We start from the raw sequence: 16,269 nt of genomic DNA on the forward strand, positions 1-16,269 counted from the left end.
AAAGCCCAGTTAAATAATTCATAAAAGCACAACTATAGAGAGAAAAACTTAGCTTGGTTTTTCCATCAGTCAGTGACTGGGCCACTACCAAGGCAAGGGACTCCTTTACACTGAGGACTGTCATACCATCATGGGAGCCCACAGCGGAAATTGAAGTCATCTTACTGAAGAGCCCTAGGGAGGACGGTCTTACCCTGCCTGAGCTGCTATAACAGAATACCACGGGCCATAACAAACAAGAAAGCACCTCATACCTGTTAGAATGGTTATCATCGAAAAGAGAAGAGAAAACAAATATTGGTGAGAAGGTGGAGGGGAAAAAACCCTGTGCACCATCGGTGGGGATGTAAATTGGTGCAGCCACTATGGAAAACAGTATAGGTGTTTCTCAGGAAATTAAAAATAAACTTACCATGTGACCTGGAAATTCCACTTGTGGGTATAGATCCAACGGAAAGGAAAGCAGGATTTAGAAGAGATATCTGCACCTCAAGTTCACTGCAGCATATTAGTCACAATAGCAAAAATATGCAAACAGCCTAATAGTATATAGAATATTGTTGAGCTGTGAGAAGGAAGTACATTCTGCCATTTGTGACAACATGGATGGACCTTGAGGGCATTATGGTAAATGAAATCAATCAGGTAAAGACAAATACTGTGTATGTGGAACCTAAAAAAAGCTGAACTCATAGAAACAGTGACTAGAATAGTAGTTACCAGGGGCTGGGATGGGAGTGGTATAGGGAAAAGTGGAGATGTTGGTCAAACAGTACCAACTTCCAGTTATAAGACGGATGAATTCTGGGGTGCCTGGGTGGCTCAGTCGGTTAAGCAGTGACTCTTGATTTCAGTTCAGGTCATGATCTCACGGTTCATGAGACTGAGCCCCACTTAGGGCATGGAACCTGCTTGAGATTCTCTCTCTCCCGCTCCCTTTCCCTCTCCTTCCCCCTCTCAAAAAAATAAATAAATAAACTTAAAAAAATACGAATACATTCTGGGGTTTAATGTACAGGATAGTGCTTATAGGCAATAATACTCTGTTATTTACTTGAAAGTTACTAAAATAGTAGATTTTAAATGTTCTCACCACAAAAAAAAGAATAATTAGGTGATATGAGGCAGGTGTTAGCAACAATATGGTGGTAATTACTTTACAGTGTATACAAGTGTGTCAAGTCAACACATTATATACCTTAAACTTACACAGTGTTAGATGTCAATTGTATTTCAGTAAAGGTGGGAAAATATGTAGGGGGTTGGTAAAATTGACATATTTATTAGAGAAATTGTAGAGAGTGCAATTGTTCCAAATAATTGGTACACAGCACCTGAATCTACCTGGAACTTTTTGGAACATCTGGAAAGGAAGCAAAGTGCCATTTGCATAATGTCAGCGCATTCCCTCTGGAAAGTGCCCCTGCTCTCCCATCATTGGATGTGGGATATTATCACAGTGAGGGCTACTGTTTGAGGATACCATGAAATCTTTGCAAGTGTAGGAAGAGGTTTTTGTCTTTAAAAGGTTGTGTCAAGATACCGTTCTCTGGTCTGGGCTTTGGCTCTTGTCTTGCCAGCTTCTGTGATCATTGGCAGGTACTGTGAGGCCTCTCCACCTTCCTAAGGTTTTATGAGTCCAGCAGGTCTCTGTCCTTATCTTTGTTACCGTGGTCCCCAAGGAGGCTGAGATTGTGTTTTGTTTTGGTGGTGGAGGTTCCTATGACATTTAATCTTCGGAACAACCCTGGCACCATAGGTATTATTAAGACCAGTTTTCACACTAAAGGAACAGATGTAGAGACAGTACACAACTTGGCCAGGGTCCTGCTGCCAGGACGTGGTGGGTTCGGGATTTAAACCTCCATCTATCAGCTACTAAATCTTACGTATGCTGTTATGTGGCAGCATTCAGCAGCATCCCCGTTTGTGGAGATGAGTTCACTATTTCTAATCTGTTATTGATTAGCTTAAATTGTTGGAAACCTATTTCAGATGCTGAACTAGAATCGGTTTCTTTTTATTTATTTCTATCTAAAATTGCCCTGTAGGAGCTGTACAGAATGTCCACTTTTTTTTTTTTTTTCTGACAATCACTTTCAAATACTTGAAGGAAACTCTCATATATAGTTGGGGATGGATCCATAAAGAGGTGGAACATGAAGAAGAGCCATAGCATTTGAATTGATGGAAATGAGAGAGACGGACATTATATAGATAATCAAATATGACAATAGAATGATTTGTTGAATGTTTATCATGTCCAGTATTGTGGTAGTCACCTGCTACACATCATCCTTAGTCATTCTCATGATGCTGTAGGTGGATGCTGTTGTCACTTTATAGATGCAAAAACATACTCAAGAGATGTGGTATAATCCAGTTCACCCAGGTATTAAGTGACAGAGGTTTGAAACTGGGCTTCTGTGATTCCAAAAACTATGTTTTCTTCACTAGCCTGAGCTTGGGTCTTGGCTATGCAAATTAAGTTACAAAAACAGCGTAATCTGTTCATCAGTCTGAATTCAGTGGAGTACAAGGCTGGGAAGGCCTTACTGTTTTTCGGTCACCAACTTAAACACGCTCTGCCAATTGACTCCATTCTTGTCCTCCATTAACATCTTACAAGGATTCCATTGCTTTTTTAGGCCTTTTTAGTTAGGACAAAGCCCAGCCCATGTAAGTCTCAAGTTCCAGTCTCATTTCTTTCCCTTTGTCCAACTCGGACCCAACAACCCAAGCCAGGTAACCTGCAGTGCACTCATTTAATCTTTTTTTTTTTCCCTAACTCTTTCACAGGCACTTGAAGCAGAGAGCAGAGAAATGGTGAAGGTCAAGTGACTATTTACTGATGATGTTGGAAATGTCTTTGACAGTTGCTGCTTCTCAAGGTAACTCTGATCAGCTACTGGTGCTGTCGGTAAGGCCAGCATCCCCCAATGGGTTAGATGTCAGGAAATGAAGGAGAAAGGGGAAGCCAAGTTAAGGTTTGGATGGCAGGAAAGATGGTGTTTACGGAAATGGGCAGGCTGGAAGGAAGTGAGCTGATTGAGGATAGGCATAATCCAAAGGGCATGGTAGAAGCTTTTACATGATGACTTAAATTGGAAAGACAGCTTTTGCTTTATGGAACTGGTGTGTTCCAGCTGTTGGTTCTAAAATGAACTCAACTGTTCTTGTTAACTGTTATTATAAAATCAAGGATGTATCCCCACAAGGAAAAAGGAATATTCTCAATAGACTCAATTAAAAACTTTTGGTGAGGGTGTAGTTGAAATGGTGGCCAGTTTTCCTAGCCCCTGGGGGACTATTGTCCCACTTAGTGGTTCACTTCTCCTTTGCTGTGATTTTTTGACTCCTCAGTCTCCCCTAGGCTGTCAAGCCCAATCCTGATCCCTTTGGGATAGAATGTAGTGTGGTGTCTATTACTGGACGAATGACTGCACAGTCTTAAAGCACCTGGAATTTTCTGGCTGGCTACAGAAGATGTCACATTTGCATTCAGGTTTTACATGCTTACTCCACTGCCATTTCTTACCTTTGTAACATCTCTAAAAATAAAACAACCTACTCAGAGCACCCATGAGGGTAACTCTGACCTGTATCCCTTTATCTTTACATGAACAAAAATCCTCCCAAAAAATGGTCTGTAGACATGGCATCCATATTTCATCAGACCCTTAGTTGTCGTGTAGATTTAACATTCTTTGTGTCTGTATAACATTTATTGGTCTATTATGAGAGAGCTCTCTTTTGAACCAGTTATAAGAAAACCCAATTTAGCAAATGGTAAGTTATGTCCCTATCTTTGCCCCCTGAGTGATTTGATCTCAGGCACCACAGGAAGTTATGGAGGTTTGGAAGGAGAGCATGAACAGGAGACGCCAGGAGATCGAAGAACTTAGGGACACCTTGGGAAAGAGAAGAGACATAAGGGGGGAGGAAAGGGCTACTGGCAAAGATGAAATTACTTTAGAAATATTTCTACACTGGTTTCTATGCGGGAAACCTATAATACCAATCCCATTGAAAAGACTGGGTCAATAGAGTTACCTCCTGAACTCTCAATTTATAGCACCAACATTTTCTCTAACTTTGTTACAGCTGAAGGCAGGAGTCATGTTGATACAAAACACTATTACAACTCTTCTTGAAAAGAAGAAAAAGATTTTCACAAATGCTTCCCTTCTCGTTTATTGTCACTACCGTTTTTCCCCAGACTACTCTCATTCTCGGCCCACGTAGGAAATCAGAAGATAATTTAAAATTAAATGATGATGGCTCAGAGCTTCAAGCACTTAAAAAGAGAGAGGAAAGAAACGCATCACATCTTGACAGGGCTGCGAGTGAGGGCTGGAAGACTGCCAAGGAAGCCCATAAGAGCCATTGGCAAGAGGGGCTTTGGTACTTTGTGTGACCAGAGGGGACCTGTGCGACATTCTCCCTCATGCCCTGGGATGGGCATTTGAAGTCATGAAAACCTAGGGAAGAGTTGAGAAAGAATGGAAAGCAGGTGTACACAGAGCATTAGTGAGTTGGGAAAATCAGGTTGAACGCTTGATTTACTGGTTACCGTCTTGTAATATAAACTTTCTAGGCATTTCTTCCTGTACCTAAAATAGCCTCACAGAATATGAAGAAATAAAATAAAATTATATGTATGTATACACACATATACTTATATCCATATATATATATCCATATATATATCCATATATATATATATATACATACACCTATATATGTGCATGTGATGTGTATATATCACACACCCCACATGCACATAATTTTTAATCAGTACAGGGGTTGACATATAAAACACTTCTTCTAGTAATGGTATTAACTATTTTTATTATAGGATATAAAGCCAGCTCTTCAGCTTACTTTAGCATGAGTTCTACTTGCCCATATGTGATGATATGCAAATCACAAAAAGGGCCCTCCCGTTTAGCATTTTCCATATCTTTGCGAGGTTCTCTGACTGTTAGAAGTAAAAAAAGCATAGGTGTCAGAGTCTGACAAGTCAGAATTCAAATTTGTGCTCTGCCACTCACGAGCCATAAAACCTGGGACACGTTACCTTTCTGGGTCTCAGAGTCCACATCTGGATAATGGCGTTATTTATTATTTCACAACATGGCTGGGAAATTTAATGAGGTGAAAAGTATGTAACAGTGCTGAGCAGATTGCCTGGCATATAACATACACTAAATCAGGGGTTGGCAGACTTCTGCCCAGGACCAGATAGTAAATATTTTAGGCTGTGCAGGCCTAACTACTCAAGTTAGTCATCATAGCATGAAAGCAGCCAGAGACAATATGTAAAAGAATGAGTGTGGCTGTGTTCCAATAAAACTTTATTTAAAAAAGACCTGTGGGTCACTCTGGGCCTGTGATCTGTAGTTTGCAAATCCAAGCACTTAACCAATATTAGTTTCTTCCTCTTTCCCCACTTGTCTTCTTGGACATTTAGGTTTTCCATATGTGTAATGTTGAAAATGTTAGTTTATTTATTCAGCATCTGTTGTGTACCAAGGACCGCATAAAGCACAATGAAGAACAGAATGAATAAATTTTGCTTTTACCCGTGAGGGACTTAAGGAATAACAGAAAATGTTTAACTTATCTAAGTTTGGTCTTTCTTCTTAGCCAGAAAGTGATTTAAAAGTATTTATTTCATGGAGCTTTCATGACAAAGAATTATGTTTAAGTGTAGATGCAGTGGCAGCCATTGTGGAGAAACGGTTATGGGACTTAGCCTTTCTTCTCTGAAGAACTGTAAAACTGGGCAAAGCGTATGAATAAACTGTTTTCAGACGTTGGACAACAGATAGCACAGGACTGCGATGCTTGAGATAGGGAAAACACCATATTTTACTACAGCTTTCTGCCTGGGGCCACCATCCAAACCTCAGCTCAAATAAGTGAAGCCCAAATGAAAACAAGTTGAGCCCAATTTTTTTAAAAAGTGTGTTTGTTTCTTTTTGAGCAGTGGTATCACTGACTAGAGGCAGGAGAGAGTAGAGTTTGGGGCTGCTGATGTAGCAGGAAGTTACAGATCAGGTTACTGAGGAGTAGACAGATACATAAGATGGCTTCAGAAATCTGCATCAGGGTCTCCTTGAGTTTTGGGGTGAATAGAAAGCTGGGTATGCATAGATCAAGATTCAGTAAGATGAGGCAGAAAATAGCTATTGGATAACTGAACTGAGCAGAATCTTGGAGGTTGCATAGTACAGGAAGATGGAGTTACACCATCCAACATGGAGGGACCTCATAAACACCCCGGGCATTCAATTGAGACCCCGCAAAATTTATAACTGAAGAGTAGGGCTACTCTAGATTCATCATCAAAAAAGCTTAAAACCAAACCCTGATAGAATAAAGCTGATCTGTCAATAAATTAAATGCCATAACCAAATACAATAGTCTTAACATTCAGACTTCTATAACAGCATAGAATCCATAATTGAGTATACATAATATATGAGAAGATATGCAAGGAAGTAGGAAAATGTGACACTTAAGTAGGAGAAAAATGAGTCAATAGCAACAGACCCAGAAATAAGCACAGATCTTGAAATCAGCCGATCTGTTGCTCTTTTTTTTTTCTTTTGCCACACCCACCTCCCTTCCAGTCCCCGATCCCTAACCCCTAGCAACCACTAATCTGTTCTCTATTTCTATGACTTTTTCATCGCAAGAATATAATAAATTATATTACATAGTAGTCAACCTTTGGGGATTTGCTTTTTGCACTTGATTTAATTCCCTGGAGATACATTCAAGTTGTTGCGTGTATTGATAATTTGTTCCTTTTATTACTGAGTAATAGTCTATAATGTGGATGTATCATTGTTTGTTTCACTGCTCATCCATTGAAGGGCCTCTGGATTGTCCCCACTTTTTGGCTATTACAAATAAATCTGTGTACATATGTGGACAGGTTTTTTTGTACGGACATAAGTTTTCACTTCTCTGGGATAAATGCCCAACAGTACAACTGCTGAGTTCTATGGTAATCACAATGTTTAGTTTTGTAAGAAACTCTTTTCCAGAGTAGCTTTATCATTTTATAATCCGCTAGCAGTATATGAGTGATCCAGTTTTACTGAGTCTTTGTCACTGTTATTTTACTTCAGCCATTCCAATAAGTTACATGAGATGCATTTTAATTTTTTTAATGTTTATTATTATTTTTGAGAGAGAGAGAGAGACTGAGCACAAGTGGGGGAGGGGCAGAGAGAGAAGGAGACACAGAATCCAAATCAGGCTCCAGGCTCTGAGCTGTCAGCACAGAACCCCATGCAGGGCTTGAACTCACAAACTGTGAGATCACGACCTGAGCCAAAGTAGGACGCTTAACCAACTGAGCCACCCAGGGACCCCATATGAGTTGTATTTTAAACATAAAGACATAGACGGTTAAAAGAGAAAAAAAACCCATTGATCATGATAAAGATGCAATAATTACATCAAGGATAGACAAAGTAGAGTTCAAGGAAAAGAGTATTACCAGAGATAAAAAGGACTGTTTCATAATGACATAAATAATGAATTAATTATTATTCATCAAGAAGACAAAACAATCTTAAATGTGAATGCAACTGTGACAGAGCCTCAAAACGTGTAAGTCAAAAAGTGATAGGACTAAAAGCAAAAATAGACACATCCAGTATCAGAGTTGGACATTTTAACACTTTTCTCAGTAACTGATTTGACAAATAGACTAGAAACTCTGAAGATATAGATTTAAACACTGCTATCAGCCAACTTGACCCAATAGATAATTATAGCACACTATTCAACAATTTAGGACATTTTCTTTTGAAGTGTACATCGGATATTTATCAAGAGAGACTATTTGCTGAACCATTAAAATGTGTTCACAAATTTAACATTATTGAAATCTTTTAGAGCATATTTTCTGTCAAAAAATTAAATTAGAAATCAATAACAAAATATTGACACAGTTCTCAAATATTTAGAATAAGAAACACACTTCTAAATAATACATTCACCAAATAAAAAATTACAAAGATAATTAAGGACTATTTTAGTAAATGGTAATAAAAACATAAAGTATCGAAGTTTGTGGGGTACAGGGAAAACATTGTTTAGATGGAAATTTATAATGGCAAATCTTAGAAAGAAGAATGATTTTAAATCAACCATATATATTTGTACCTTAGGAAGATAGAAGAAGCAAAGGAAATTATACCCAAAGTGAACAGAGGGAAGGAAATAATAAGGAATAGAAATTGATGAAACCTAAAATGAACAGACAATAAAACAAATCAATGAAATAAAAAATTGATTATCAGAAAAGATGAATAAAATTGAGAATTGATCTTTCTCAGCTGGGGTTCTGCAAGAAAATTAGACTTAATAGTATTAGATTGTCTATTTTCTCTATTCTAAGTTACACAGCCAATACATTTTAGATCAGTAGAAAAAAGTTTATTTCATATTATACAATAGATGCTTTAGAGCATTAGGGCTTAATTCTTTTATGCAGTCCTACTTGGGAAGAGTTGTCCCAGCTATACTGATAAAATTTTTAATAGAAAATAGGAATTTCAAACTATCAATACCATAAATATAAAAGGGGCCATCACTATAGATGATGTGGACATTAATGATGAGGAAGAAAAATGCTATGAATGACTATGCCCTGAAATTAAAAAACTTAATAACATTATAACTGTGTTGAATTTAAATAAGTTAAATTTATAACTTAAGGGTGTTTGGGTGGCTCACTTGGTTGAGCAACCAACTCGATTTCAGCTCAGGTCATGACCCCAGGGTTCTGGGGTAGAATCCCCATGTCAGGCTCCACTTAAGATTCTCTGTCTCCCTCTCCCGTTCTTCCCTGCTCGCACACTCTCTTTCTCTAAAATTAAAATATAAATATATTTGAATTTAGAATAACTGAATTTAGAAATATATAATCAGATAGTATATTTGACAAAGTGGGATTTGTCCAAGTGAATGCAATATTGTTTCAACATTTGAAAACCAATTAATTGAATCAATTTAATAAAATTAATGAAATCAATTAAGGTACAATATCACATTAACAGATTAAAAAGAAAAATTATGTGATTAGCTAAAACGCAGAAAAAATACAAAATTTAACACTTCTTATGATAAAAACTTTCAGCATAGTAGGAATAGCAGGGAGTCTCTCAATCCAACAACACCTGCAGCAAATTAATGGTGAAATACTGAATGTTTTCCATATGATATTGGAACAAGACAAAGAAGGCTACTTCTATTACTTCTATTCAACATTGTGCTCCAAGTAGTGGCTAGTGTAGTAAAGCAAAAATAAAAAACATACAAAAGGAAAAATGGCAATATAAATATATACATAGAAAATTTTATGAGATTTATCAAAAAAGATCCTAGAACCAACATATGAATTTAGTAAGGCCACAGAATACAGTGTTGATATACAAAAATTAATTGCATTTCTATGTAACAGCAACACAATTTGAAGATTGAATTTTAAAAACCCATTGCTTGCACTAGCTTCAAAACATTAAATAAATATACCCAAGAACTCCTCATTGAAAACTAAAAAATACTACTGAGGACAACTAAAGATCTACATAAGGGAATAAATAAACAATATTCATGGATTGGAGGAATAGGTCAATGTAAATTTAATGTAAGATGTAAAATTTCCAAAGTTTATCTATAGATTTTCAATGCAATCTCAAAATCCCAAGGCTTTTTTCTTCTAAAAATTGGCAAGTTAATTCTAAGGTTACTTGGAAATGCAAAGGACCTACCTAGAACAGTTTAAAAAAAAAATCTTGAAGAGGAGAAACAAATTAAAAGATATATACTAGCTGATTTCAGGACACACCATGAAGTTACACTAATGAAGTAAGTGTGATCATTGTGATAGTGACTAACAATAGATCTTTAAGCTTGATGAAACAGAATAGAGAGTTTGGAAATAGACAATTAGTTATATAGTCAATGTGATTTTTAACACAAGAGTCAAAGCTATATTCAGTGGGAAAAAAGAAATTCTTTTCAAGAAATGATGCTCAATCACTGGATATTCACAGCGAGGAGGACAAAAACCTCCAAATCAACTCAGCCCTAACTTCGCATTTCACTCAAAAATTATTTCAAGATGGGTTGTGGAGGGTGCCTGGGTGGCTCAGTAAGTTAAGCATCCTACTCTTAATTTTGGCTCAGGTCATGATCTCACAGTTGTGAGATCAAGCCCCACATCGGGCTTTACACTGAGCATGGAGCCTGCTTGGGATTCTCCTCTCTCCCCTTCTCTCTGCCCCTCCCCTGCTCATTCTCTCTGTCTCTCTCAACCCCTCCTCCCTACCCCGCCCTCCCTCCCTCTCTCTCTCCCTCTCCCTCTTTCTCTCTCTCAAAATAGATAAACGTTAAAAAAAAAAAAAGATGGGTTGTGGACCTGACACAAAAGCTGAAAGTATGAAGTTTCTAACACTATATAATGGAATATCTTCATAACCCTGAGATAGGTAAAGTCTTCTTGGAAAATAATAATCATAAAGGAAAGAATTGATACATTGTTATTCAAAATCATGAACTTCTGTTCACTAAGAGTATTCATTAAGAAAGTGAATAGGTTATTGTGGGAACAAATATTCATAATACTATACAAGTATATGGCAAAGGACTTGTATGTAGAGTATATAAAGAACACCTTCAATTCAACAGTGAGAAGAGAGATCAATAACAAATAGGCAAACTAGACACTTTGTAAAGGAAGATCTATAAATGACCAATAAACACTTGAAAAATTATACATTATTGGTTATTGGGGAATGCAAATTAGTATTAAAATATCACTATATTTATAGGATGGCTTAAATTTAAAAAGGCTGACAACACTAAATGTTGGCTGGGATGTGAAGCAATTAGAGTCTCTCACATCACTGGTAAGAGTACAACTGGTACAACCAACTTGGAAACTGACAATTTCTTATAAAATAAAACATGTTTCTACCTTATAACCAAATAATTCCACTCCTAAGTATTTTACCAAGATAAATATGTCCACATATTGGACATATGTCCACAAGAAGCCTTTTATATGAGTATTCATTGCCACTCTATTAATGGCCCCAAACTGAAACAACCCAAATGGCCACCAGCAAGAGAATGAAAAGACATATTATAGCCATCAAAGGAAACTGTAGTTAGCAATTAAAAGGAGGGGATAGATTTAGACATCTCTAAGGTAGAATCAGCACCAGTTAGTGACTGAAGATGGCTTTGAAAGGATTAGGAGAAAGGAAAAAAATATATGAAGGGGAGAAAAGCCTTAGGGATGAGAATAAGTGTATAGATTAAGATTCTCTGAGATTTGCTTAGAAACATTTTTTTCCAGTGTGAAAATAGGTTTCTTTATTAATTGAATGTTCCAGGTGGTTAGAATTCATTTGTTGCCTCGTTTCAACCTCTTTTGTCCCTTTCCTGAGCCAATTTTCAGTGACTTCAAAGGATGTTTTAGCACTGTGAGTGTACCAAGAATGGTCTTGAAGAGTACTTAGTGTGCTTTAGTACTCTCCTCTTTTCTTTTTTTCCACAGTAGGCTTCACGCCCAGTGCTCAGCCCAATGAAGGGCTTGAACTCAAGACCCTGAGATCAAGACTTAGCTCAAGCTGAGATCAAGAGTTGGACGCTTAACCGACTGAGCCTCCCAGGTGCCTTCCCCCCTTTTCTTTAAGATTTTATTTTTAAGCAGTCTCCACACTCAACTTGGGGCTCAAACTCAACAACCCTAACATAAAGAGTCATATCTTCCACCATCTGAGCCAGCCAGGTGCCTCTCCCTGTTCTTTCTGTTGATGTTTTTGAAGTTTGGGTACTTGTGGGACAGCGGTGGAGTGGATGCCTGCTTAGTTACCTTTCTCTTAGATTGTGTTGCAGCTACAGGGATTTGGGGCTGAGATGCACTATTCTGAGTGTTCCAGAATGATGATAAGAAAGGAGGGGAAGAGCATACAATGCTCTTGTATGAGGAGTGTATATACCTCAAGTCCTTCAGGAGCCGGTCATCACATTCCTTGAGTTATTTTCTGTAATAGGGTTGTTTTCTTCTTTACTAGTGGGTGAATTTCTTGAGGGCAATGGCTGCCTTATTCATCTTTTTCCTCCCTGAAGTTTATCATGAAGTAAGGTGGCATTCAATGAAAAGATGCTGACAGAGGGAGTAAATTTGCCTCTGGACATTTTATTATCACTACTTCTTCTGAGATACAAAGTTTTGTTATTAAAAACAACAACAATAAAAGTAAACGACAGTTACAAAGTGAATTTTTAAAGAACTTTCCTCTCACAGAAAGGGGAAATAAGACAAGCCCGGTATAAAAACAGAAAGACCCTTGACTAAAAGTGACATTTAAAAACTAGATTGGAAAGATAAGAGAGAAAAAGGAGAGGGAAATCAGATACTCAGGCTTTCTGAACTCAGAAAAGAAAAAAGCAGAAGAGATCAAAAAATCAAAACTCCATTAAGGGAAACAAATGGGAAGTAAAGGGAATAGTATATCCCTGCAAGAGACAGAAGCATTTTGATTTAGCTGTTGAAACAGAGGAAGGTCGCACAAAAAGAGAGAGAGGTCACACAAAAACACAGGGAGGTTACGTGAAAACTGCCCACTGGTACTCGGGAGTGAAGCTGGGGTTGACATTCGCCTTGATCTCACCCTGTACTTGGTGATCTGCTCTCTAGATTATGCACCTCTTGATATTTACCCAAAGACGTGATAAGCAGCTTAGAATAATGCCTGCCCATGAAGGATCCCTGCTACCACAACTCAGCCACCTTGCATTTTTCTAGCCACTGTCCTGTCCTGTCAAACTCTTTGACCTTGAAACCACTTTGGCTTTACTGTTCACTCAGTGTGTTCCATTCAAAACACGGTATAATTTCTGATATCTTCCACGTCTAACAAAGGGGGTTAGTATGAAATGTATTCTTTTGAGTATACAAGAATGAATATGAAGAAGGAAAGTAAAATAATTACGTTAATAGCAGGATGTGTGGCTTTCTTCCTTGACTGTTACTGGGCATTTGAAGTCCACAAAGTAGGCACTGTGGTCTGAGAAGCAAGTTTCTTCTGGTCCAGTGTCACCTTCTACAAAACCAAAATAGGTTTAGATTTTATTTTTAAATATAAATATTCAAAGAGAGTTGATATTTGAGAATGAAGGAGGATACATTAACAGAAAATGCTTTCAGAATGAGGTTGTCATGAATTATATATTAGACACGCAAATGTTTCAACCAAAACATCGGCTGAACCTGGACAAGTCATTGAGTGTTTGCCTCCACGTTAAGCAAAACTTTGGGTGAAGAAAATCTGGGAAGAAAGCAGCAATAATTTTATGCTTTGGGAGTTTGGTCATTAGTTTCATATTTGCCGCTGTAAAAAACTGTCACAAATGTAGTGGTTTCAAGATCCACCAATGCATTATCATATAGTTCTGTAGGTCAGAAGTGCATTATTAAGTGTCGTGGGTCTAACACCAGGTCAGCTGCAGGGCACCACTTCTTTCTGAAGGCTCCATGGGAGAAAGTGTTTCCTTGCCTTTTCAGCATCTAGAGGCTGCCCACGCTCCTAGGTCTTGGCCCCTCCCCATTTCCCTCTCCAAAGCCTGCTTAGTGGGTGAAGCCCTCCTCCCTTCTCATCACTTTGACTTCCCCTTCTGTCTCCCTGGACTGCTTTTACTTACCCTTGTGATTCCACTGGGCCCACCTGGGTAATCTATTTTAAAGTCACTTGATTAGCAATCTTAATTCCAGCTGCAGCCTTAATTTCCCTTGTCAAGTAATTTCCCTCGTCAGGTAGCATACTCACTGGGGATTAGGGTGGGGACATCTGTGGGGCATTCTTGCTCTGTCACAGCTAGCTTTTGATTTCCGCCTCTGACACAGCATGCTATATGATGGCAGCCCTTCCTGAACTTGGACAGTCCCAGCTACTTTGCTTTTAAAAATATAGAGGGGCTCCTGGGTGGCTCAGTCGGTTGAGTGTCTGACTTCTGCTCAGGTCATGGTCCCATGGTTCGTGGGTTCGTGCCCCACGTCTGGCTCTGTGCTGACAGCTCAGAGCCTGGAGCCTGTTTCAGGTTCTGTGTCTCCGTCTTTCTCTCCCCCTCCCCAGCTTGCACTTTGTCTGTCTGTCTGTCTGTCTCTCTCTCTCTCTCTCTCTGTCTCAAGAATAAATAAACATTAAAAAAATTTTTTTAAATAAAAATAAAAATATAGATGTCCTAGCCAGCCCAAGTACACAATTGACCCCAACACATCATAGGAAAACATTTGAGGCTATTAAAATATGCAAAGTGTTTGTGAGTTGCTTTTTCAAAAAGTTTTTTGGTCTTTTACCCACCAAAACTAAGTTATAAAAACTTGATAATCCTGCCAAGAGACTTCTGATAAACTATTTTGTAATTATGTTTATAGTTAGCAGAAGTAGGGGTTAGGTTCGCTTTTGTTAAACACTCCCTGTGATACTTTATTGATATTTTAGTTGCCTTTAAATGACATGTGATGCTTTCCTAAATTTCGACTGGATTCTCTCCTTCCATGGACAGCTGCGTATAAGAGTTTTCTAAAAAAAAAAAAAAAAAAAAAAAGTTGATCCAGTTTTGAGGCCCTGGTTACAGGCATGCCCCATTCTTGAGCAGCTTTATGAAATCTGTACCTCAATCACTTCCCTCGTCAGGTTCTCACACTCTGAGGCCCCTAGGCCATTATGCACTAGCCTTAATTAATTACCCAGGGGCCCGGGTGCCAGACCACCAGTCCCTGTGACCTAGAGCCTCCGGAACTGTTCGAATTAGCCAATCCGCAGGGAGTACAGGACGCCTGGACGGAGCTGCGTTCCATTTGCCATCCATAAGCTGCTCCCTCTTGCCCCAGCTTGCTGTTACCTTGTCCTGGGTGGAACCCCCTGTTTGACCCTGCCTGACAGCCTTCTCTCATTTGGAACCCTAAGTTACAAAGAGTTCTGCCTCTCATCTCTCCGAGTGCCAGCGTGTCATGTCCCACCATCAAAGAATCTTTAAATCTTATAAAACAGTGAGCTTTTCATCCATCTACCTATTCTTCCACACCACTACTATTTATGGCACGTTCAGTGTGGGCAAGCCCTGTGCCAGGCCACAGGGGTGATTACCGTGTGGTCCCTGTACCCAAAAGCTATTAAAGATGCAGATTTCTCTTCTACCTGGGCTCTAGCATATTGCCAAGAGTTTCCTGCCCTACCCCACTTTGGAAAATCATTTGCTGCGGAAATTTATAGCTATGCATTGCTTTTGCACAACCCAATCAAGGTAGTTGGAAATGTGTTTGCATAAGAATTTTAGGAATGAGACATTCCATCTCAGCTTACATGGATTTCATTTGCCACAACACTGATTGGATATACTCTTTTAAGCACTTAGGGCCACTTGAAGATACTGACTCTTGCCAACACTTCTCTGCAAGATGCCTTTGATGCATGAACTGCTGAGGAGAAGAAAAAACAGAAAACCTACCGTAGTTAACATTGTGAACCAGCTGTGTCAGAAAAGAAATTCAAGCAACATTTTACCAAATGGTGCCCTCTGTAAAGAGTTTTGTTTTTTTTTTTTTTTTTTCTATCAGAGGCAGCAAGGATAGCATTTGTTTGAATGACCACTTCCTTTTCTTGCTTTTGTAGGGCAGCCAGAGCCATTTTAGCAGGATGGGAGACATGTCTCCAGCTCGTTTGAAACATGTCTCTGGTGGACAGGGAACCGTATGATTCACGCTTAAAGTTCTCTGTTGTTAGGAAGGGATGAAACCGCTTTGACTTCGGGAGGACCAGAGGTGTTAGGAGCTGCCTGGCATTTTGACTGTGTTTTTGAGACGAATGTGTATGTATGGCTGCCTCGGGAGAAACCACACACAACAGAACCTGCAGCGAGTTAACTCTGGGTGATATATTGCCCCTCGCCATTAGTCGTATCACATGCAAGGTAAACAGAGTGGAGTAATTTGCTACTTTCCTGGGTTCTGTTAGGTATATGTGTTTATTTAATCAGAACTAAATGATATTACGTGAGGTTCCCCTTGCCCTCCTGAGGAATCCAGATTCAACACTTTCAGCGCTGTTCAGTGCTGGAGAGCGAAGAAAGTGTAACCATAGTGATGGAATGGAAATGATTTTCTTTGTTCAGAGGCTTCAATATCCAACAGACATTACAGTTTTCAAGGTCAAAAATATATTAGGATGA

General features: G+C 38.7%; 1 long non-coding RNA gene across 6 annotated transcripts in view; it reads left to right on the plus strand.

Annotated features, from left to right (window-relative positions):
- LOC106986380 (uncharacterized) overlaps positions 1-16,269 on the plus strand; it is a 47,678-nt gene that overhangs the window by 16,664 nt on the left and 14,745 nt on the right. For 4 of the 6 annotated variants that reach the window (XR_008291163.1, XR_008291160.1, XR_008291161.1 and 1 more), the window contains 2 exons: positions 2,800-2,891; positions 4,105-4,743. This is a non-coding gene — a long non-coding RNA (uncharacterized LOC106986380). Of the gene's footprint in view, positions 1-2,799; positions 2,892-4,104; positions 4,744-11,590; positions 11,706-16,269 lie in introns of those variants that run through there. The other 2 variants (XR_008291162.1, XR_008291164.1) reach the window with 2 other exon arrangements.

The sequence above is a fragment of the Acinonyx jubatus genome, chromosome D4 (genome assembly GCF_027475565.1).
Source record: "Acinonyx jubatus isolate Ajub_Pintada_27869175 chromosome D4, VMU_Ajub_asm_v1.0, whole genome shotgun sequence".
In the NCBI taxonomy this organism is placed as follows: domain Eukaryota; kingdom Metazoa; phylum Chordata; class Mammalia; order Carnivora; family Felidae; genus Acinonyx; species Acinonyx jubatus.